Raw genomic sequence first — 22,157 nt, 5'->3', positions numbered from 1 at the left:
GACAAAGCTGTTTTGCACTTGTCACTGTTGATCAAACACCCTCATAATTCTGTTAATTCAAGCATTAAATAATTTAAAATGGGTAATACCATCTCAGTAACAAGAAATAATAGCTTGTAAAGCTAATTAAAGACAAACAAGTCTGAAATGAGTGAAATGCTTGAACATAAAAACAATCTGGTTAGGAGATATCTCGTCAGACACAAAGTATATATTACCTTAACCAAGTCTTAATTGCAGGGCACCGTGGTATAATATATGAGGATTCAACATTTCTGATTTGGAATCACAACAACATTTTACAACAATATTATAATGCCTCCATAGCCCATCTCTTGTCTTTGACTGCTGCTGAGTGATTAGCTGTAGCACCTACACACATACAAGGATGAAAGAATAACCTAAAGATGTTGCTCTCATTATTGTGGACTGCTCTGCGTTAAGCCAGGTTATATCATATTTAATTTAGATGCATAGGTTGAAAAAAACTGCTGTGGCTACAGATCTATTTCAGTTAAATTTAAAATGGCTGCATCAAATCAATTTCAATGTCCTATCTGGCAGCAGTTAAAAAGTAATTGCTCCATCAACTGCATGACACAACTTAAACATCAACAAGAATGATTCGTTTTTTTGCACCATATTTTTCAGTCCTCAGACTTTTTAGGAAAACAATGATCTGACTTCACATATTTGAAGCAAGTACTATTTTTCACAAACCCACTGTCCATACATCCTGGCGGAGAGCGCCTACTTTCCTCTGGCTACTAGCTTAACTCAGAGACAAGAACTGTGTTTATGTGAAGAAACAAGGCAATTCGTCATCCAGTCCCAAAGAAATGGTCAACAGCAGGGACAAAATGGCACACAATTCAGATTAATTGCTTCCCTACATATCTGCCCAGCGAATAAAACATAACACTACAGACCACATTAGACAGAAAGAGAGATCACAAATGGCTGAGGAATATAATGAAAAGTATTGATTTTCTTATGTTATTTTAGGTGGAACACCCAACTATAAAACGTTGTGATTTAATTATTGTAATAATTGGTTGACCGTTATGAAAGAGGACAATCTATGCAAAGACAAATGGAAAAAAGGATGAACCACTCAAAAGCCTCCAGACTTCAGTGTCTCTGAATTACGTGCTTCCTGAGAGCAGTGTGACGACAGAAAAACAACAAAGTCCTCAGGGGACCAACAAACTCTTATAAATGTCAAATAGATTTTAGTAATGTGCTCCGCAAGCGCTGATTTCTTTTGGACAAGGCCTTTCAACATAATAAACCATGTTACCTACCAAGGCCCATGTATAGCTGAGGGTACAATCTATACTCCTACAGTTCAGTGGGTCTGAACATGTCTGCAGAAAACCAACACAGCAGTTAACCATTATGTTTATTATATATCCTTTGTGCTTTGATCGTGTCCTATCATATAGGTCCGAAATGCTTGAGACTGAGGAGCATCCTGTTAAAGATCAACATTAAGATGCAGAGATAAACTCGAAACTTGTCAGAGGCAGGCAGATGTGCTTTTTTGCTCCTTGTAATGTGGTCAAAGGTATTGTAGGACAAGGGATAGACAAGCCGCAAGTGGCAAGCAAAGTGGCTGCTCATGGGGATCATTCACCTTCACAGCATCAGTGAACTCCATTACAAGTCAGGACCAACTGTTGGAAACCACTGAGCCATTAGTCAAACACAGATTGAGTTTGACAGCTAACCTCTTATGATGATCTCCTTGCACCACATAAAAACTTTTGTTGCCGCATAATCTAGTTGTTGTACTCAAGGAAGACTCGCTGCACTGCTATAGCTCAGAGCAAAAAGCAGAGAAATATCATTGTAATAATAATAAATTTATGTAGTAGAGACAATCAGAGTATTTGAACCATCTAATAAGCTGAATAAACCATAAAATCCTAAATGATGAAATAAAAAAAGAGATATTCTGTCGCCTGTGACTCAAACACAGTCAGGAAATCCTCTGTATAACAGCATGTTGAATTTAATAAGGCTCACTGCAAGTTGTTTCTTCCCACCATGGTGACTTCTCACTTAAAGTTTTTAATGTACACGTTCTTAAATTAAAACTCCTACATGGGTTTAAACAGTTCAATATAGTCTTGCCCTCCTGTGATGATTTATCCACTTGTGTATTAGAGAGAAATATTACTTACTTTTCAAAACTAATGCCATTACTTTTTTCTCAAAGTCACTGTCTCCACCTGAGCGATGGAAGATCTGACCTAAGAACATTGCAATATTTAACTGAGATCATCTGTAAAGTAGACGGAGTCTTTTTCAATTAAGTGTTCATTAAAAACTAAATTAGGCAATGACCTTTGAAACACAGTTGCAAAGGGAAGAGAAGAGAAAGGTAGACGTGCTCTTATAACATCCGTCACTAATTAAAATAAGAAATTTCAGTGCTGTGCTTCAAGGGTGTCGCTTCCTTCATTCTGTCAATAAAAACAACCAGCAAGACTTAATTACATGACAATGTATATGCTATTAGCATCATATTAACATTCAATTGTCACCTACTAGGTTCTAACCTTTTAAAATGTTTAAGCTACATGCCCTGAGAAAGCTTAAATATCTGGCGTGCTCACCTAAAAGTTGAATTATTCCACCGTAGCATAGCTTATATTTATGACCCATTTATACTTGGTTCATATACTTTGCATTTATTTTTTATTAAGCCCATATTTCTTCGTAATGTAATTAACATGTATTTATGAAAGAATTTTTAACAACAAACACAGAGGAATTCATAGATCAGAAGGCATACATAAGGGATGTGCCTGCAGCCAGACAGTAGTGTATTATCACCTGCCCTCGCATGGCCTCGTAATCTGAGAGCGAGATCAACAATCAATGGAAGGAGAGAAGGAGAAGACAAGACCAATCGATGCCTTTTAGAAACACTATGGTAATTTGCACTTATCAGTTTGGAGCAGCTGACTGCTATGAACTTCAAGGAATTGGATCACCAATAGATAGAAGTTCAATTTGAATCCCCAAAATGTTTTTAACATGTTTGTAATCATGGTATTTTAACTGACTTGTCTTGAAATTGCAGTTCTGTGCAGTACAGTGTGAGTCTGTTGTTGCTGCTTTTTATTCAAGTCAATTCAATTTTAGTTATATAGGGTCTTAGTAACAATCGCCTCAAGGCGCTTTATACTGTTTGGTCATGGCACTACAATCAGACAACCCTGATGAACAACCACCTGGCGACGTTGGAAAGGAAAAACTCCCTTTTAACAGGATGAAACCTCTGTCAAAATCAGGCAAAATCGCCCAGCAGCCTAGGCCTTTTCCAGCATTACTAAGGCATGGGTCTCCCTGATCCAACCCTAACTATAAGCTTTACCAAAAATGAAAGTTTTAAGCCTAATCTTAAAAGTAAATCCAAACTGGGATCTGCTTCCACAGAACCAGCTCCGGGGGCCTGTAAGCTGACGGCTCTGCCTCACATTCTACTTTTAAATATCCTAATAAAAGAAGGCTGCAATCTGAGAGCAAAGTACTCCACTGTGATATGGTACTGTGAGGTCTTTAAGATAAGATGAGGCATAATTATTCAAGACCCTGAATTTGAGGAGAAGAATTTTAAATGTAATTCTACATTTAACAGAGAACCAACGAAGACAAGCCAATATGGGAGAAATATGCTCCGTCATTCTAGACCCTGTCAGTTCACTCGCTGCAACATTTTGGATCACCTGAAGGCTGATACTTTATTATTGGTAAAGTATAATACTATAATAATTGTGGGAAACAATTAAGAATGTCTTTTGACTTGTGGATCTTTGGTCCTAAACTGGACTAATTACAATTTTGATGGATGACACTGGGATATCTGTGGTCAGGAGGTAGACCTGAGGTAGAGGTAGAACTACTACTTGGAATATTGTTGTTTCGATTCCTGGCTCCTCCAGTCTGCATTCCACAATATTCTTGGGCAAGATACTGAACCCTGAGTTCCTCTCGGTGCATAATCTGAGTGTGAATCCATGTGAATTCTAGATAGAAATCTCTTTTGTGGGTAAGTGGGTGAATGGGACATGTTGTATAAAGCCCTTTGAGTGGCAATATATATATACAGTGGGGCAAAAAAGTATTTAGTCAGCCACCGATTGTGCAAGTTCCCCCACCTAAAATGATGACAGAGGTCAGTAATTTGCACCAGAGGTACACTTCAACTGTGAGAGACAGAATGTGAAAAAAAATCCATGAATCCACATGGTAGGATTTATAAAGAATTTATTCGTAAATCAGGGTGGAAAATAAGTATTTGGTCAATAACAAAAATACAACTCAATACTTTGTAACATAACCTTTGTTGGCAATAACAGAGGTCAAACGTTTACTATAGGTCTTTACCAGGTTTGCACACACAGTAGCTGGTATTTTGGCCCATTCCTCCATGCAGATCTTCTCGAGAGCAGTGATGTTTTGGGGCTGTCGCCGAGCAACACGGACTTTCAACTCCCGCCACAGATTTTCTATGGGGTTGAGGTCTGGAGACTGGCTAGGCCACTCCAGGACCTTCAAATGCTTCTTACGGAGCCACTCCTTTGTTGCCCGGGCGGTGTGTTTTGGATCATTGTCATGTTGGAAGACCCAGCCTCGTTTCATCTTCAAAGTTCTCACTGATGGAAGGAGGTTTTGGCTCAAAATCTCACGATACATGGCCCCATTCATTCTGTCCTTAACACGGATCAGTCGTCCTGTCCCCTTGGCAGAAAAACAGCCCCATAGCATGATGTTTCCACCCCCATGCTTCACAGTAGGTATGGTGTTCTTGGGATGCAACTCAGTATTCTTCGTCCTCCAAACACGACGAGTTGAGTTTATACCAAAAAGTTCTACTTTGGTTTCATCTGACCACATGACATTCTCCCAATCCTCTGCTGTATCATCCATGTGCTCTCTGGCAAACTTCAGAGGGGCCTGGACATGCACTGGCTTCAGCAGCGGAACACGTCTGGCACTGCGGGATTTGATTCCCTGCCGTTGTAGTGTGTTACTGATGGTGACCTTTGTTACTTTGGTCCCAGCTCTCTGCAGGTCATTCACCAGGTCCCCCCGTGTGGTTCTGGGATCTTTGCTCACCGTTCTCATGATCATTTTGACCCCACGGGATGAGATCTTGCGTGGAGCCCCAGATCGAGGGAGATTATCAGTGGTCTTGTATGTCTTCCATTTTCTGATGATTGCTCCCACAGTTGATTTTTTCACACCAAGCTGCTTGCCTATTGTAGATTCACTCTTCCCAGTCTGGTGCAGGTCTACAATACTTTTCCTGGTGTCCTTCGAAAGCTCTTTGGTCTTGGCCATGGCGGAGTTTGGAGTCTGACTGTTTGAGGCTGTGGACAGGTGTCTTTTATACAGATGATGAGTTCAAACAGGTGCCATTCATACAGGTAACGAGTGGGGGACAGAAAAGCTTCTTACAGAAGACGTTACAGGTCTGTGAGAGCCAGAGATTTTCCTTGTTTGAGGTGACCAAATACTTATTTTCCACCCTGATTTACGAATAAATTCTTTACAAATCCTACCATGTGGATTCATGGATTTTTTTTTCACATTCTGTCTCTCACAGTTGAAGTGTACCTCTGGTGCAAATTACTGACCTCTGTCATCATTTTAAGTGGGGGAATTTGCACAATCGGTGGCTGACTAAATACTTTTTTGCCCCACTGTAGCAATATATAGCAATATATAACAACCAGTCTATTTGCTCATCAAGTCATCAGCCAATGTTATAGCAATCATTTCGAAATAAAAAAAACCAACAACAAAAAAAGCAGTTACCAAAATCATTGGTCTTTAACCTCTTGGCTAAATACATTAAATATTTTTTCAGACATTTCAGTCAGGACTGGACAAACATACAAATTGATGGACAGACTGTAGTATAATTACCTAAAAACAAATCTCTTTTACAAGATATGAAAAAATGACTTCTTTCATAAAGCAAATTACCCAAATACTGTGCTGCAGTAGAACCGTCAGACATTTTTGGCAGTCAGAGTCAGCTGGCAAAAAAAGCCTCAGTACTTTTCAGGCTTGGCAGGTAGATGTTACCACAAGTTGCTTTACTTGTTAGCCAAAATCATCCTGAATTTTCTAAAAAGCCAGAGCTCGCTAACACGGGTGTATTTTATGAGTCCATCAAATTATCCCAGCGTGATGTTGTAATGCTAACAAGGAAGCAAAACAGTTGTGAAAGGGGCTTATTAAATGTCACTTTTGAAACTGCAAACAACAACTGCAGGGCCCAGTGCTGTAGTCATTCCAACTAGAAAACATTAGGGACTAAAAACAGTGATGCAACAAATTTATCTTCTGTCTGAGATGAAGAAACTAATGTTAAAGCATGCTAGTGATTACAAAATGAAATGCATCAAATCCACTTGCAATGTGACTGAGTTCCCTTAAATAAATTAAATCTTGTTGCTTTAATGCCAATTTTACAGGTAGCCTTAGGATTGAATTCAGTCCACAATAAAAACAACCATCATTTCTACCTTTTACTGCTTCCCAACAGATGTTAGCAAATGCCCCAACAATTAAAAACCACAAAGCGTTGAAGAAACACATGACACATACCAAATATTTCCACTCGATTGGCAATATTTTAAATCCTACACAGGCATCTGACAGTATTCCATCAATTATTCAGGAGGAGTAAAGACTCACAAAAAGTACTGCACCCCCGGCTATGCAGCAGTAAATCACTGTATAGCACACCATCTGCTGCCTGTCAAAGCCAACGGTTGCTGTGTGCACAGGAGTGTAGTGCAACACTGATTCATAAGTCCAGGGTGATTTCCAGTGCAGGTAAAACAATGCTTTTTCTCTAGATATTTATTATGCCTACGCTTGGTATTAACAAATGATTTCACAATATACACAATATTAGCAGTCTGACCTGAGCTGAAAGCAGTGCAAAAAAGTGCCAACATTTCTCTGGCTGTAAAAGGGTATTAAAAAAAAATATGTCATCAAATATTTATCGCCCACAAGATGGGATTTAAAGATGATTCTCCATCTCGTTGCTGGTTCCTTCACCTTCATTAGTGTTGCAATGCTTAACCTCCTCCTGAGACAAAATATCCCATATTCAGACTTCAATAATGCAACGCCTTCATTCTTAGGGCTGAGGGCTGGCTTGCCTGATGTCTGACTAATCGCTGACAAAGCTATGGCTTCACTGGCTATTTTTGGGCACATAAACAGTGGAGTTGACAACAATATTCCACTACTTTGATATAAACCAACACAAACTATCTTGTTACCAACTGAATCTTTCAAAGTGAGCTTGGTTTCTGTGGCTTCTTCTTTAATTAACTTAATGTCTCCATGTAGTAAAAATAGCATCACTTCCATTAGTTAACTGTCAAAGTGCAATGACTTGGTTTAGTATTAGCTGAGGCTTTCCAAAAACCCCACATATTCAAAAAAATCTGTTGGAAAATGTCTAAAAGAAAACGCCCTGTTGTGAACTGCATTATGTCCCAAACTGAAATGCAGAGAGTCAATGCGGTTCTCATTATGTTGTTGATTATCAGTTATTCTGCATGCCAGACTCAATATTCTGTTTTGCCATTCACCCAGTCAAAGAATGACAGTCTAATTATCTGCTGTGTTTACATTTCCCGATGTCTTCATGTAAGACACTGGCTGCATTTCACCCATTCCCTCTCTCTCAGGGAATCCTTTAAAATGTTGATTTAAAGGATTCCCCAAGGCATGTCTGTACATGAAATTACACTGCTTTGAAAAGAATAACACTGCTTTGTGTCTGACATAGTTTTTGCCATAAAAAAAGCCTGGTTAGACATTCCTATTATGGTGCCCATTTCTCCAGTCTTTGAACAGAAAAATCTATGAATATGCAAATGGATTTAAGAATTTGTTTGCAAGATACAAGATGACTCATGTACATGTGCGTGTGTGATGAGCTCTTTAAGCTAAACTAGTTAAGTTGTCACAAATCTTACTAACAGGTCGATGCCTCAAGCTTATAAGTGCCAGCGGAAAAACTGCTCCATTTTCAGCATTAAAACATCCAAGTGAAGCAACATTAACTAGAAGAATTAATGCCCAAAGTTTCCAATGATAAACTTTTACTGTTCAAATTTTATATCTAAATTCTGCTACATTGCTCCCTTTTAGTTAAATTAAGTAATAATGTTTTACTTTTTAGTGTCTGAAACCAAGAGGCAAAATTATGTCTCCCACATTAATTCAGCAATTTATTAAGCAGTGGCCCTCGGAACAGCACTGTACCTCCAAACAGCAGCACTAAATTATTAACTCCACCACATTTAACACATTGCATCATCTCAAAAAAGTGCCACTGGCAGAGCTTAATGTCAACCAATATTTTCATTAAAAATTGATATCTGTGAATGATTTTGGCTTCAAAGAGTTGGAGGAGATCTAATTCCAGCCAGTATGTCCTCAGTGTTTCATGCCTGTCTGATCTGTACTTCCTAATGCCTGTATCTAGACATAAAAACTATGAATTTAAAAGGCTCAGCTAACAGAGACGTGCTTCTTGAAAGGCCAAAACAAACAAAAACTAAACAAAACAACAAGTAGCAGATGCTGTAAAATGCTGCACAACGCAAATGTTTCACAAATCAGCGGTTCAGTTTTGCTCTTCAGTTTTGCTCCAACATTGTGTCCTGAGAATCCCACAAGCGGTGGCAGCTTTACCACGAGCTTTATAAAATCTGCACAATACAAACTGCACAGTTTAACTTCGATTGCAGCTTAACTTTCCAATTTGGATTCACTTCTTCAGTTTGTAATATGAAAATGGTGAGACTGCAAAAATGAAAAGAGCGTTTGTAAAGAGATTCTTCAACTTTTCAGCCACATGCTGGGAACTAGATAAGGAGAAAATGTCAATTTCAGTATATGCATGAATTACTCTGTAATTCACAGTTTCACTTTGCTTTCAGAGTGAGAGCAGCGCAATCAGCTAGTCACCATTAATTTCTCATAGAGCTCAGGCCAGCATGGAGTCAGACAACAGGCTTGACAGCTCAGATAAAGCCAAGCTGAGACGTTAACCACTTTTTGCTAACAACAAACAAATTTCCATAATTTGGTTTCATTTTATATATGTAAGACTTTATAACGTTCAAGACATGATGCGGTTACCCCCACTGTGGGAGTCGGTTCCTTTTTTTTGATGGGGGGCACTTTAATTGATTGTACTTCATTTTTGCTTGCCACTAGAAATTGTACTACCTGTAATGACGATCATGACAGTAAATATTAAGGCAGAAGTATTTAATTTGTCTATTTTTAAAGGCAGAGGTAAATTCAGAGCATTCTGCAGTAAACATATGCTTAGACAATAAAATGTAAGTGACGAAAACAACTGATGTCAAACAGTTCAAATATGAATATTTCAGCTCATGTATTTAAGTGCTGTATTGTTGTTCGACTATAAGAAACTTGTGTAGTTATACACAATCAAGGTCCTTTAAAAAAGGAACCTTGATTATAATGATTATGTGAATTACAGGCCGATCTCTAAGCTCCCGTTCCTCTCTAAAATCCTTGAGAAGATAGTTCTTTCACAACTCCAGGCGTACCTGGATGAGAACGACATTAATGATAAATTACAGTCTGCCTTTAAACCACATCATAGCACCGAAACAGCGTTGCTTAGAGACCTTAACGATCTTCTTCTAATTGCTGATACTGGACGCTCTGCAGTCCTAGTTTTATTGGATTTATCCTCGGCCTTCAATACGGTAGATCACAACATCTTATTAGCGAGGCTTGAGCATACTGTAGGCATTAAAGGTGTTACCCTTGACTGGTTTAAATCATATCACTCCAATAGGTCCTTCTTGGTCAACCTGGGCACCTGCTCTTCCTCCGCTGCACCTGTCTGCTGTGGCATGCCTCAAGGATCTGTGCTGGGCCCTATTCTTTTCTCCCTCTATATGCTCTCTCTAAGCGCAGTCTTTGAGAAATACCACACCGCTTTTCACTGCTATGCTGATGATATACAGATCTACTTTGAACTAAATGATGATCTTGTTTGTCCTTGTACGGCTTTCAAGAGTGCATGCGTGAGGTCAAAGAGTGGCTCTTAGGAAACTCTCTTATCCTAAATGATAAGAAAACTGAAATCGTGGTATTTGGCAGCAACGTTCCCCGTGGCCAACTTCATGATGCCTTTGGTTCCCTTACCAGTTCCCTCTCTGACACTGTTAGCAATTTGGGCGTGTTGCTGGACAGCTCTTTCAAATTCGATAAACAAGTGTCTGCTATAGTTAGATCTAGTTTCTACCAACTGCGTCTCATTTCCAAGGCTAGGCAGTATGTTCCACATAAGGACCTGGAAAAGCTCATCCACGCCTTTGTGACCTCTAGGCTGGATTACTGCAATTCACTTTATTTCGGTCTTCATTCTGCCCTTCTTCATAGACTGCAAACAGTTCAAAATACTGCAGCACGCATTCTGACCAGAACTGGGAGGTTTGCCTCTATTACTGTTCTAGCTGACCTGCATTGGCTACCCATTAAATACCGCATCCAATTTAAAATACTGCTGCTTATGTTTAAAATCACCAACAACACAGCACCGAGCTACCATATCGAACTCCTTAAATCGTATGTTCCCGCCAGAGCACGAAGATAATCTACTCAGTTACTCTTGGTGCAGCCTAGATCTCGGCTGAAGTCTAGAGGTGACCGTACGTTTGCCTTGGCTGCACCAGAGTTGTGGAATAACCCTCCTCATGCTATCCGGGCGTTCGATTCTATCCAATCATTTAAATCACGGTTAAAAACCTATTTGTTTAATCTCGCTTTTCCTGCTTGTTAATGCCTGTACCTGACTCTTAGACTTACTCTATTTTCCTTTATACATATCTTTTAAGGCTTGTGCTTTTACATTGTTTTTACTTGATATGTATTTTATGCTACCCCTGTGTATTAGTGACAATGACCTGTTAGTATATTCGGTACTTTGCTAAGGCCTTATAATACTCATGTTACTTTCTGTCTTTTATGTTAAGCACTTTGGTATACAGCTAGTTTTTAAATGTGCTCTATAAATAAAGATGTATTGTATTGTATACACAATTATTATTATTTAACATTACCAATGCCAATTAAGGTGAAATAACATGGAGTTCTAAAAATCCAAAGACAAAGCTTAAATTCGAATTGCTCTCTGCTGCATCACAAACTTATCTCATGGGTAAAAACTAATTCAAAGAGCAAAGTAATGCCCAGACAGTGATCAAAGAGCATGACAAATCAACAGTGAAAATGGAGCTGGGTAAGAGTTATGTCAATAAGAAGGGAGGATGTTTTTGGACCCAACTTTTCACGAAGCCTTCAAGTGTGATAAATGTGCTGCGGACTATAGTGTCAGGAGATAGTCTGTCATGAAAGACAGCAACACTGGCCAGATGACGTGGAAAACAGCGGAACACTGCATTTGATCAGGTTTCTTTTCCGAGACGACACTAATCTATCACATTAGGCTGAAATCAGACATAACCCTGATACACTCCAGCTAATCTAAATACGTCATCCATCACTGATAACAGCTACCAATCAGCAAAATGGGAGACGATAACAATAACATCTATTTCTACATCTGCTTCTACATTCCACCTCTGTCCCTGCAGGCACCCAAAGTAACCACCAGTGTGACTTGTTAGAGTTGCCTCTACCCTGGTCTTTGTGTGTTTTCACCATCTTTCTTAAGGCAGAGCAGCTAACCAAAAAAATTGCCCACTGTGTCAAGGACATTTTCATAAATCTGAGAGAGAGAGAGAGAGAGCACACCACCCTTCAAAATATCACGCTTTCTTTCACAGTGTTTCAAATGCATTCCAATGAGGGGGCACAAACCAGCCATGTCCTAGATAAACAGTGCCCTGCACTGCATTGAATGCCTCTCAATTGCAGTAGGGTTTACATAACGGCAGACAATGCACAAGGATGCACATCACTTCCAGAACTCAATATGACAAAAATACAGACTGAAAAGCAGAATCCTTGTTATTAAAACAAAAAACAAAAAAAACAATGGATGATCTCCAAGATGACTTAGAACACACTGAAAATAGAAGCTGTAGAATAACGTGAAGGTTTTAGTTACTTTTTTAGGGAAGTTATATTGCTCCTGTTTCTAGCTTTCACTGTTTTTAGTTTCTCCAAGAAGTGATGTGATCCTAATCTAATTGATGACATTAAAGATTCATGATAGAAGACACGTGGTTTAGAATTAGTGTATTTACTCAACAAAATGATGGTTCCCTTGTAATGAATAATGCCATACTGAGACTACTGGTTAGAGCTGTGTATAGTCATGTGAGAGTGTCCCTAGTTTAGGCTGAGGCTAAAGAGTCAAGTATTGACAAACCATTGCTTACAGCAGAGAAACACACAAGGGAAACCTGGGGATGGAGATGATGGTAAAATAATTCTTGAGTGGCCCTGGATGTCTATTTGAAATATCACATTAATAAGGTATAAACAGTAATAACAATTGCTTGGCATTCAATAATTCAATAAAGGAAGAGAATGGAGTAATAAAATGTTTATATTTTTGCAGTTAATCTCATTAAAAAACAATCCAAAGAAAAATTAAACACATTAGTCCATGGTAACCCCCAGCTTTCAGCATACAGCATGCCACAAGATCATAGCACTTGCATCTTGATGTTTCTCCCCATTTTGTTTACCTGTTTTTCCTCCTGAGTTGTCAGATATTATACAACCACTTGCACGCACGCAGCCTCTTGGCGATTAACACAGCTAAGATTCACAAAGCATTCTTGTTTAATGAAAAAAGACGCACAGTTTGTAAGACGACGTACAGTGTGGATCTCTGTGTCTTGAGGCTTTTTGAGCAGTGATTCAGGAAGACTCTCCAGATAAGAATAGAGACCGTGAAAACTATATATTCACAGATATATATAGCTCTCCACATAACAATATCGTGAGAGGGTTTAGAGAACTGGACAAAGCATGAGAGCAATAATTTTGATCAATATAGTCCATTGAATGTCTTGTCCCTCGTGCAAAATAGATTTTGCAGCCCTCCATCATGATCTTGGAGGCACCATCCAATTTGCTGTCAAGTCAATAATCTCTTTGGGAGAGATCGAATCTGCAAGATTCCCTCAACTTGGCAGTAAGACACAGCCAAAACACACAAGTACTCTTCACTTCACTCTTTGTAGAGGGAAGTTAGATTAAAGGCATTTGTTTCTGCTTGTTTCTAACACCTCTCTGAAATGCAGCTTCACTGAAAACACATTAGCTGAATACAAATGAACACCAGGAATCTTTTATTCTGGGAACGACAGCAACACAATGACCTGAGTGGTGAATGAGTGAAAAGGATGAATCAACACCCAGTGGAGCACCTTTAGCTTTATAAAGCACCATAAGTGACCTGCCACTCGCACAACTTTACCGGTGCACTGAAGTTACAAAACACAATGGTAATGCACTTGAAGTCAAACCCAGGCATCATTTGCTAGTATGGCTAATGTTATATACAGTGCTGTGCAAAACACTCATATATCTTGCTTCCAAGAAGCCAAGTGGTCTTAAAGCACAGTTTTCCTTTGCTTGTTCACTCAGAGAGAGATGGAAGTATGCCAAACAACACAGGGACTGGTCTTAATATCAGTCATAACATGTCTTATGGAGTGATGAATCTAAATGTAAAATGTTTAAATCATCATCAATGTACAGAGGAGATCGGGAAAGAGGGATAACGATGAGTGTCTACAGCTATCTGTGAAACACGGTGGAGGCTCTGTCATGGTTTGGGGCTCAAAAATTGATCAAACAATAATTGCAGAAAAGTACATTCACCTTTTGATCCACTTATCATTACATCTGGAAAGGTGTTGGCATGGTAACAGCTTCATTTTTCAGCATGGCATTGATCCCAAACACACCGCTGCTAATACAGTAAAAGCCTGCAAGCATAGAAGGTACAGTCATGGACTGACCTTCCCAGAATCTGGACCTCAACATTACTGAAGGTGTGTGGGATCAACGTGTGTGGCTATTGATTATATTTTCATAGTACAATACATTCTGTATTGTTTTCTTTTGATACACAGTGATCATCTATAAATTACATAATGGCAAATGTATGCTGTACAGAAATTAAAATGCATATATTCATGTAAAATACACATGATAATATGACGAGTAAAACATGTTCTTGCTTTCATTTTTTAAGCGTATTATTCTTTCTTATCGCCTACTCTAACCAACAGGTACGCGTAGCAATACGCACATGGATTTTTGATTCTGTATTCTGTGTCCTTCGCCTGCATACCGGCCTCAAAGAGAAAGAAGCAGCTCTCATGCTGAGCACCTACTCACGCAGCTAAAATATTCTCTTTCCTTCTTTCTCTCTCTGACTAATTATATTTCAGTATTCCTCTAATGAAAAACACAAATTCTTGTACACCTAATTTTTAAACAAACAGATCACACAACCTTGCAGGTTACATGGAACAACAAAATTCTAAAACTCTTCACAGCAGCCTGCGGTCTAAATTCATTTCAAGACATTTCAGACTCGGTAGAATTTCAAAGCTTGGGATTATTTTAAAGAGGAACAAAAAATCTTTTTTTTAAGGTTTTCTGTTGATGTTTGCACCGCTCCGAGCGTTCTGCATGTCAGATGGGCAGATCTTCACTTGGCAACACTGAGAAATGGCAACTCGGCTCTCCCACTGCAAAACCCCGTGGGAATGGAGGGGGAAGGAAAACAGAAAATGTCTCTTCATTTCTAAGATTTCAGGGGCCAGAAAAATATATTTAATGAGGCTTTGTGTTGTTTCTCTGAGGAGCAAAAAAAAAGAGAGAAAAACTTCAGATTGTGCTGCCAAATGCCTTTTGGAGTAGACTCAGATGAAAAAATATAGATGAAAATACACACAAAGCCCTTAAAACTGTATTTTAAACACACACAGACCCTGGGGGTGTGTTACCATAAAAACAACTGTTGACAGACATTTATAATGTCCACTGTCATTATTTGGGCAGATCAAATCATGGCTCCAAAGCAAAACTGTTATTGCAGTGATGTGAATAGTCTTGTACCTTTCTCTGGTTTCTCTATTCAAAGCTCAATTGAATTAATTTCAATTCAAAGGCTGTACTTGCACCACATATTGTCGGGGTTGTAATTTTAGTGTTATTTTCTGACTGAGAATGAAACTCTTGTTAATACCAGCTTCCTAAATGTATATAGAGAGGCCTGGAGCCCAGGGGATGCATTTCAAATGCCTCTGTGCAATCCCTTAACCCTCTTGACAAGGACGGATCTCCAGAGTAGCTTTTAGCAGAAGCACTTCAAAAAAGAGTGTCACTATTATGAGCAGAAAATCAAAAAGGATATAAAATACAACATATGGGCAATACAGAGGACACTTTCATATTTATTTCACAAGACTGTAAAGATTTACTTTAAAGCAGTGAGGCCATAACGGCTGGGAAATCTTCAGCAGAATAGTTGCCAAGAACTCTGAGATGTTGAGGTTTGGGTGCAAGCAGAGTGTGATATAGATCTGGTCAATAAACAGCCTCCTGAATAGAGTGAATCTAAACAGGTTCCTAAACTCTGACAGCACCCAAGACTAACGTATTTATACATGTCAAAGCCTGAGGTTATTCAATCTGGGAATCCACTGAGCAGTGTGCTTACTTAGCCCTTGGGGCCAACAGTCAGCTTTTTATGGTTTCTGGTATAACCTACAGATATCCAGGCCATGACTCCTGTGTTCATCTGCTGGTTGCACATATAAAAGAAAACAAAAAGGATACAAAAGGCAAAGTATTTTAGCAAATACAATCCCTCTTTCGTACCCCCAAAGAGTAGTAGTAGTTGGCTGATTTATATTCATGCAACTACAAGAGAACAACATCAGAAACCAGAAGGTTTCTGCCATAAAAAATATTTCCCTTCCTACAGATTCTACAAAGTCATATGCACAATATGTTCACAGACTTTAGAATGCATTAAATGTATGCCTCCACAGACATTCATTCAGTCTATAAGTACCTAGCAAACCTTCATATTCCATGTACATTAATGTAAATGAAGGTCCCGTGTCTATGTGAAGTGATTAAATGGTTGAACAGGCAGATGATTCTAATGCAGGGAAGCTGTGTTTAAAAATAAAACTACGGAGAGAAGAATAGAGGATGTCTCTGAATACAATGAGGCTAAAAACAGCAGGTTTTCTGAAAAAATGTCAACACAATCTCACCATGTTAAAAAGAAAAAAGCCCACAACACAGAATCTGTAAAGATGATGACTTAATATGGAAATTAAAGCAACTCCTCCTCCTTCCTCAGTCCCATTCAAACAGAGAAGATAAGAGCTACACCAGATGTGTCATATAGGAAGGTGTTTTTCTACAAATTGGATGATTAACAGAGCAGTGCAGCCAGCATTGAGACATTTGGCTGTGGGACGCAGCTCAGTGAAGAATGATTGGCTTTGAGGGCCAGGGGAGCAGATGAGACAGGGACATGGAGCATGGAGCTGGACTAAAAGACTGAGTGTGCCCACTTGGTTTTCCATCAGGATATCACTTCCATACTGGTCTGCCTGTGCCTCTTAAAGAGTGACTCCACCTATACAAAAGGGGCTATTTCTGTATCGGCAGTGTTACGCCGACTTGCTCTTCATGGGACGTTATCTCTGTCTTTAGCTCCACCCTCTTAACATTAATTATGCAGCTCAATGCAGCACTCCAAATCCCTACTGCAGCTCACCCACACTACAATACTCCACTGCTTTCTCCCACTCTCTGTCTCTGTCACAACCAACCCACAAATGAGTGTTTCTCTCTTTTTCTCTTCAAGACTACGTTCTCAACGCTCCCTAGTCAAAGACAACATTTTCCTTCTGCGAATATAGACACTTTAGACAGGACAGAAACAGTTCTCTCTTCCCTTTGTCCGACTTCATATTAAAAGCTGAAATGATTAAATGTGTGAAACATAAGTAGGTTGAACAATCGATTTCGAAACCACTGTTTTGATTTTTTGTACCAGATGGCCTCATGAAGGAAATGTTTCAATCCAGAAATAGAGTAAGCAGCTGATGTTAATGGGTACATTTATAATGATTGCGAGTTGTATTACTATCTTTAGTTGCAGTGTGACTCACAAGCAGCTCATATTTATATTGTGTCATTTCCAAAGCCTAGTGCTGATTTTTCAGTGCAAATCAGAAGCAAACAGTCTGATGTGGCAAGGAAACACATTTAACAGCTCAAACACCTGTCTGGCAAGGTGTAATTGACTCAACCACTCCTGAGCACAATCACTGTTGTGTCACAGGAAGCAGAGAGAGTCCACACTACGCAATCTGAATCAGCCACATCAGCAAAGTAGATGGAAACCAGAAAGCGTAGAATGGGAGAAGCTCTCACACTCCAGCCAACCACCCCCCAGGCAGGCAGTGGGATGGAAACGTTGCAACTGTTTATGGAAGCAGAAACAAGCTTCTCTTTCGTTTCCTAGAGCTTTTCACATGATTAAGATTCATTTTACATTTGCATGCATGTGTTTGCATGTGTGCACGTGCATGTGTTTGAGAGTGACAGTGAGAGAGTATTACTTGCCTGGCCAAAAGCTGAATAATTAATCCTACAGAACTGAAGTGTGAGGCTACAGTTTAAGGTATTTATGCATAATGTACTCTGCCTGACATTAAACTGACTAAGGAGTGTTTTGTTTTGGGTTTTTGTTTTTGAGCCCACATCAAGTGAAGGTCTTGGAAGTTGTTTGTGGGACTGTTACTTCATATCTGCCACACATGCCTTCATCGAACAAATATGAAGCCAAAGGTATGCAAACTCCAGACATTTAAAGTTTTATCTGGCTTGCTTCCCTATACATGCATTTAAATAAATTGCTCTCCTCTGTTTGCAAAGATGCTAGCTCTTGAACAAAAACAAACAGTGAGGCAGATGTTCCTAATGAGGAAAACATGGCCAGAGAAGGTGGGATCATTTAGTCAGTACCCAGCAAAGTGAATGTGCTATATGCTTACATAATCCAGGGACTGACTGTGAATTGACTACTCCCTCTGTCTACAAGGCAATGCGCTAGCAGGAGCAGGTCGGCTGTTTTGTCACGTTCACCATGTTTCCATCGCTCTTTAAAAATCCGTGCATCACCAGACGTCAAGAATGAACACCGAAGAGTGAACAGCATTTTCTTAGGTTGAGGTTGCCGTTCTCCAGCAGGCAGCCCTCTATGCTGTGCTGCTCTGCTGCTGCTGCAGGGGTCTTTTCAGTGCATGGAACCGGATGGTGAACAGAGAACACAGCGGGGGCTGGGCACTGCAATGTACTGCAGTGCTCGTAGCTCTGCTATGCACACCCACTCTCTTCCATTCTTGCTCTGCCTCTGACAATCTCTCAATCTCTTACTCTATCTCTCTACCCTTCTCTGGCCAATGGTTGTATCATTTGTCTTCCCTCATCTCTTCTCCTCAGATTCGTTATGTGCTTTTCCTGCCTGCTTCTCTCAACACTCTTATGGTTGACTGCAATCGATATTTCCCTTGCTGTCTCTTATATTGTTCTTTTAAACTACCCTACCCTCTGTTTCTCACATGGACATAGACATGCACATCTATAAGACTAATACATATATACATCAAATAACCTTTACCTGGAGAGTTATCTTAGCCTGCTTCTAACCCCATTATTCCAGACTTCCATTTTTTCTCCAAATGGAGTAGAATATCTATAATTTACATCTCTATATTAGCAGTACAAGTACACATACACGCAATGTCATTGGCACCACTTGCTGTGTTTATCAAGGTGTCATTATAGCATCCCCAAGATAGACTGCTCGGCTAAAACATCTGCAGCATCCTCTATTTGCATCGGAATAATCTAAACAAAATAGCCTGGTGAGTTTTTACAGCACCTCTTCTTATCCTGAGATGGGCAGTTTTGAGATTGTTGCTAAATGTACAGTGACAGCCGTTGTTGCTCCGCTATGTTGCCTCCACCATCATTTACAGGGGCACACTAAACCCCCATGCCGCACAGCATGGGACAGAGGATGTCACGCTTGGAGGATGAGCAATGACAAGCCCAGCAGCTGGTCCCTTCCCCCAGAAACTTCACAACTGTTAGAAACAGTTACGCTAATGACTTACATGCAGTGTTTACAAAGTTATCGAGATAAACCTTGCAGGCAATTTGATTATGAAACAAGAAACCTCTTTCAAAGCGCTTACACAAATAAATACAAGAACATGACCGCAAATGTTTTTGGCGTGACTCATTCCATCTACATTCCATCTAACAGCAAAAGCTTAACCCTCCTCCATCTCCCACACTCTGCATTTATCTTCAAGATGCTGTCTACTTCTTGGAATGGTGAGGGGTTTCATATCTATTTCCCATTAAAGAGCAGAGGTTTCTGATCATCACTTCCTGAATGAGTTTTACAGTCTGGCAGCAGCATCCTGCAGAGACACTTTTGTGGTCGCTTCATAAAACAAAGCTCTGTGTCACAGCAGGTGTCAGAGCCGTATGAAGAAAAGTCATTGCATGTAATTTTCAATTTTTTTTGCAAGCGATTTGTAGAAAACATAATTAATTGCTAGCCACTGTTAACTGGAACGATGTGTTGTTTCTCTTTTAATAACATTGTCATTTGGATTTTGGGTGATCACTCAATAAGTCCATGTAAAACCCATTTGTCAAGCTTGAAATATCTTGCTGCTGCAGTCGGATTGATGGAAGGAAAGCTGAACAAAATCTCAGCGCTGACACTCCCACCTAGAGCATACAGCAATAATACAGGTAGACAAGGCCGGCCAAAACATTATTTTTTCCTTTTTGTGTGTGTATTTTCTTTTCAAAATGAAACTGTGAAGAAGCCACTTTTCAGTTCCTTCACAAAAACACAGCTCTTCTTAAGGTAAACTGTGTTCCAGAAGAAGAGAGGTGTATGAATAATGAAGAAGCAAAGCCACACAGCCATTGCAAACGTCATATAACAATTTAGAAAATTTAACCAGGCAGGGTATTACATCAGCTAACCAAAGATAATTAGGAATGCCCATTAGCCTTCACTAAACATTGGTTTGCTTCAAACTTTATAAAGGAAGCTCTTGCATAAGGTCCCTGCTATGTGCACTGTCCATGGTGCTGAAACAGATTACATTTTCTTCCCAACCCTCTTTGTACCCCTGTATATAAGAAAGTCTTGAAAACTTGAAACACAAATCTACATTACGATCGGGTTTAGATGTATGTCTCGTGCTTATAGCTACTATCAGAGTACAAGGTACGAGCTTCACTTTTAACTAATATGAAAACACACAAAAAAATGCTCATCCAGTATTTTCAGCATCCTCATAAACATGTTAAGTCCATCTATTATTTTTCCCTGCTCTGCAGCAGGCCAGTGTTCACAGACATTTTCAGCAGAGAAAACACATAGTGCCCACTGCTGGACAACATCACATCTTCATTCAGAAATGATCAAGGTCAGATATACAGAACAGAAAGGAGGATATACTAAATTACTGCAATTTCTCTTAAATAAAAGAATGAAATCATTAATATAAAAACATATAATTATGAATAACCCTTTTAACTGTATGTCAACTTACTATCCTTTGTTGTTTGAGCTAATTTTTAACAATAATAATAATTCATAATATTATTTCTATCTTTTTGTGTTTCTTTAGTACACTTTAGTCAGTTCAGCCAATCAGAGAGCCCACTTTTGCTGCAGGCTTAGACTGGAGGAAGTCCCAGAGCACCGGATAAACCAAACAAAAACTAATCGCCGGTCTCAAACACTATCAGAGCCAATTCAAACAGTTATCTAAGCAACCCCACTGACACTCCGGGTACACAACGAGAGCGTGCAGGATAAAATTATAATGGGCTGACGTAGTCTTTTTACCACACTAAGCTTATCATAGTGTACCTATTCACAATATAAGTAGCAAAACTTCACTTATCCCAAACTGGGATAGGTGAAAACGAGGTAAAACTGTGAGAGCAAATTTGGGAAGCTGGTAGCTGGTTTGGGTTGCTTCATCCTGGCACTGTCTGGATGCTGAGGCAGCTCTGCACAGGGATGTAATGGGATACTGCAGCACTAGAGAACCGTGTGCACAGAAACTTGCCTAGGAGCATCAGGGAGTCCCACACTAACCTTCCCCCTCCCTCTTTCTCTCTCCTTCTTCGTTTTCATCAAATATTATGCAAAAAAGAAATGGAAACAAACAGAGATCCATGTATGCATTTAAAAGGGAACTGTGTGTGAAGAACTAAAACAAGGAAAAGAATAAGTACACTCACTAACAGTGAACACAGAACACAACTTCAGAAGTGAAATAATCCGGCATGCTTGCAGGAGAATGCAGCTGCTTACCTTTTGTGCAGGTTGCTCTCTCCTGGACACGGAGTTCTTCCCCCTTCTCTGCAGATTCCCAGACACTTTGAGATAGAGAGAGAAATAATCAATCTCTTCTTACTTTCTCTTATTTCCAATTTCAGAATGAATAAGTCAGGAGTCTAACATAGCAGTGTAGACACACCTTTACTCTGTAAACTCTGACACACACACACAGACTCCCATTCAAATGCACCCCAAGACTGGAGTACCCAAATTGATAAAGATCTGCTCAGGGGAGGGATAAAAACTACACACACTCACACACTGCAGTTTTTTTTTCTTTCTCTTGCTCAGCCGCTCTGCTGCTTTTTTCCTGCTGTCTTTGCCTGCACTGCTTCCTGATTGGCTAAGCTGCTCTTCAATAACATAAGCTCTCCTCTTTAATTGGAAGGGAGCCAGTTATGTGGTGCACCAGAAGCCCTCCCGCCCAGCTCATCTCTCTTTTTTTTTTATTCCTTTTTTTCCCTAAGTGCCTGTGGAAAAGAATGCTGAGCTCTGCAATTTCATACGCATTGAGCAAAGAAAAAAAGGGACGAGAATGGGGAGAGTTTATCAGTGTTTGTGCGTGGGGGGGGGGGGGGGGGGGGGGGAGTGGAAATGAGGGAGAGCAGCGGAGGCGAGCCAGTGTACTGCAGTGGGACAAGCAGACGTTGCA

The 22,157-nt window shown here is 39.7% G+C and overlaps 1 protein-coding gene across 3 annotated transcripts in view; it reads right to left on the bottom strand.

Annotated features, from left to right (window-relative positions):
- Positions 1-21,911, bottom strand: part of LOC146550749 (synaptotagmin-2-like) — a 65,058-nt gene extending 43,147 nt beyond the window's left edge. The window contains exons 1-2 of one of the 3 annotated variants that reach the window (XM_085259984.1): positions 21,764-21,911; positions 21,479-21,543 (exon numbers count right to left, since the gene is read on the bottom strand). The gene's annotated coding sequence lies outside the window, so the exon portion shown is untranslated. Of the gene's footprint in view, positions 1-21,478 lie in introns of all 3 variants that reach the window. The other 2 variants (XM_085259983.1, XM_085259986.1) reach the window with 2 other exon arrangements.
- Between the last annotated feature and the right edge of the window lie 246 nt (positions 21,912-22,157).

This window comes from Mchenga conophoros, linkage group LG20 (assembly GCF_057382185.1).
Source record: "Mchenga conophoros isolate Kocher_MC1m ecotype Shallow Benthic linkage group LG20, M_conophoros_male_GT1.1, whole genome shotgun sequence".
NCBI classification, from domain to species: Eukaryota; Metazoa; Chordata; class Actinopteri; order Cichliformes; family Cichlidae; genus Mchenga; species Mchenga conophoros.
This window is presented reverse-complemented; position numbering and strand designations above follow the sequence as displayed.